Below are 3520 nucleotides of genomic sequence, written 5' to 3'. Positions count from 1 at the left end.
AAAGGGGAAGGATTCACAGGAACAAGTATAAAGGACACATGGACAATAACTAAGGTGGGGGTGGAAATGGGAGGGAGGTGGGGAGCACTGTGGGCAGGGCTGGGAATATAATACAGAAAACTGTACTTGAACAATAATTAAATTAAAATAAAATTTTTTGAAAAAAAATTTTAAATAAAAACAAAAATAACACCTCAAAAAAAGAATAAGTTTCATGAAAACATATTACAAATAGCATAACATCAAAATAAATAAATATTAGAATTATATGGTAATGCAGGAATCAAAGATTGAAGATAAAATTTCCAGGATAGGGAAAATAGATTTGATTAGTACTGTTGCAATAACTATAATCATTGGGAAAAAGTAAAAGTTAAACCAAAATAAACTCCAAATGGGTCAATGCAACCATAAAAAATACCAAAATGTAGATGTATTTTTAAAATATATTTTATTAATTATGCTATTACAGTTGTCCCATTTCCCCTTCATTCCCCTCCACCCTGCACACCCCCTCCCCCACCATTCCCCCCCTTTAGTTCATGTCCATGTGTCATAAGTTTTTTAGCTTCTACATTTCCCACACTACTCTTGCCCACCCACTGTCTATTTTATCCCCACTGTCCATGCTACTTATTCTCTGTATCTTCTCCCCCCTTCTCCTCCTCCCACTCCCCTGTTGCTAACCCTCCATGTGATCTCCATTTCTGTGGTTCTGTTCCTGTTCTAGTTGTTTGCTTGGTTTGCTTTTGTTTTACATGTGGTTGTTAATAACTGTGAGTTTGCTGTCCTTTCACTGTTCGTATTTTTTATCTTTTTTTTCTTAGATAAGCCCCTTTAACATTTCATATAATAAGGGCTTGGTGATGATGAACTCCTTGAATTTGATCTTATCTGAGAAGCACTTTATCTGTCCTTCCATTCTAAATGAAAGCTTTGCTGGATAGAGCAGTTTTGGATGTAGGTCTTTGGATTTCATGACTTGGAATACTTCTTTCCAGCCCCTTCTTGCCTGTAAGGTCTCTTTTGAGAAATCCACTGACAGTCTGATGGGCACTCCTTTGTAGGTGACTGTCCCCTTATCTCTTGCTGCTTCTAGGATTCTCTCCTTCATTTTGGTCTTGGCTAATGTAATTATGATGTGCCTTGGTGTGTTCCTTCTTGGGTCCAACTTCTTTGGCACTCTCTGAGCTTCCTGGATTTCCTGGAAATCTATTTCCTTTGCCAGACTGGGGAAGTTCCCCTTTATTATTTGTTCAAATAAGTTTTCCACTCGTGGCTGTTTCTTTTCCCCTTCTGGTACCCCTATAATTCAGATGTTGGAACGTTTAAAGATGTCCTGGAGGCTCCTAAGCCTCTCCTCATTTTTTTGAATTTTTGTTTCTTTCTTCTTCTTTGTTTGGTTGTTTCTTCCTTCTGGTCCACTCAATTGATTTTAGTCCCAGTTTTCTTCCCATCACTATTGGTTCCCTGTGCATTTTGCTTCATTTCACTTAGTGCAGCCTTCATTTTTTCACCTAATTTGCAAACAAAACCAAGCAATTCCGTGAGCATCCTGATCACCAGTGCTTTGAACTGTGCGTCTGATAGGTTAGCTATCTCTTGGTCGCTTAAAAATATTGGCTCTGGGACTTTGAGCTAATGTTCTTGTGTTTGAGCCTTTTTTGGCAGGTCTGGTCATGACTATTATGTAGTGAGGGGCAGAGCCTTAGGTGTTCACCAGGGCAGGGCAACCCAGTTGCTGGGTTGTGACACTGTATGTGTCACATACAGTGGTTGGGGACAAAAAGGGAATAATGGTGCTTGCTCCGCTCTTTCTCTCTGGTTTCAGTCCCTTCTGCTGCTTCCCACCAGCAAATTGGGCCCCTCTGGTACTAGTTCCCAGGTGGGTGGGCTTGTGCATGTTCTAGAACCCTGAGTATCTCCCCAATGAACTTTCCTGTGAGGCTGGGAGTCTCTGCCAGCGCCTCAACCCCACCCCCAGGTGTTTTCAATAGGTGCTTTTAGTCTTTATTTCCCATCGCTGGTGCCCTGGGTTGCATTGTCTGTCTCACTGCCCACTTTTGCCTAGTTTATCTGTATGTGAATGTGTGACCATAGTCAGCCAAGTGCCTTGCATGCCTACCTTGGTCTGCTCGTTTCGTCCCAGTGTCTGGGGTCTGCCAGCTGCTGCCTGCACCCCCGGGTCTGCCAACTGCAGCTTTTTCCTGACGTGACCCCTCTCCACTGGCTGCCAACTCCACCCATCCTACTGGTCTGGATGAATGGTTGTTGGACTTCTGTACATTTCAATTTTCTGTCTGTTGGTTGTTTTTTGTTTCTAAATTTTTGTTGTCCTTAATTTTGGTTGTGTGAGGAGGCATAGTGTGTCTACTACACTTCCATCTTGGCTGGAAGTCTATAGATGTATTTTTAATAAGTTTGAAGTGTGAAATTCCATTCCAAATATGATACGAAACTCAGAAACCACGAAAAGCATGGGCACATTTGATTATATTAAAAATACTGAATAAGAAAACTACAAAAGCAAATGCCAGAATGGGAAAAACACTGCAGTTTTTAACATGAACAACTACATTCCTCTCCCTCACTCTTCCCAGCAAACTGACCTTTTCACTGTTTCTCAAGTGAACACACAAAGCACATCCCTACCAAAGCCTTTGGACTGGCCATTTCTTTGATTTTAAATATTATTTCCACATAATCTCACCTCTTTCAGTCTTTGTGCAAATCACAACACTTCAGTAAGTCCTGGCCACCTATTTAAAACTGCAATCATCCACCGTGCCTCAATCCCCCTATCTCCCTTTACCTTGTTCTATTGTTTTTCCATAACATTTAAAGGCTTCCGACACACTTTATCACTCATTAATTTATTATGTCCATTACATCTTTCTGGTAGAATATAAATTCCACAGAGTCAGAGATTTTTGGTCTCTTGCTCAGTAATCTATCTTCTTCACTAGAACAGTATCTAACACTTAGAGTATGCACCCAATAAGATATGTGTTGAATGAATGAAAGAAATTGCCATTGCTCTCTGGCCAGGCGATCAATTGGTTGGAGCATCACCCCATACAGCAAAATGTTGCTGGTTCAGCTCCCAGTCAGGAGAACATACCTAGGTTTCAGGTTTAATCCTCTATCTGGGAACACACAGAAGGCACTCAATCAATATATTTTTTCACCTTTCTCTCTCTTTCTCTCTCTCTCTCAAATCAATTAACTTCTCAGGTGAGGGTTTAAAAAGAAAAAAGAAATTGCTATTTTCTTTTTGTAACATGTAATCCACTCTATTCCCTATACCATGGGTTTCCAACCCTCCAGGACACTGACAGGTACCAGTCTGTGGCCTGTTGAAAATCAGGCTGCACAGCAAGAGGTGAGTGGTGGGTGAGCAAAGCTCCATCTGCACTTACAGCCACTCCCAATTGCTCACATTACCACCTGAGCTTCCCCTCCTGTCAGATCAGTATCAGCATTAGATTCTCACAAAAGCATGAACCCTACCGCAAACTGC

Source organism: Sturnira hondurensis, unplaced genomic scaffold (genome assembly GCF_014824575.4).
Source record: "Sturnira hondurensis isolate 20B ecotype Veracruz unplaced genomic scaffold, ASM1482457v3 Scaffold0008908, whole genome shotgun sequence".
In the NCBI taxonomy this organism is placed as follows: domain Eukaryota; kingdom Metazoa; phylum Chordata; class Mammalia; order Chiroptera; family Phyllostomidae; genus Sturnira; species Sturnira hondurensis.
The sequence above is the reverse complement of the archived record's forward strand: the minus strand, read 5'-3'. Positions refer to the sequence as shown.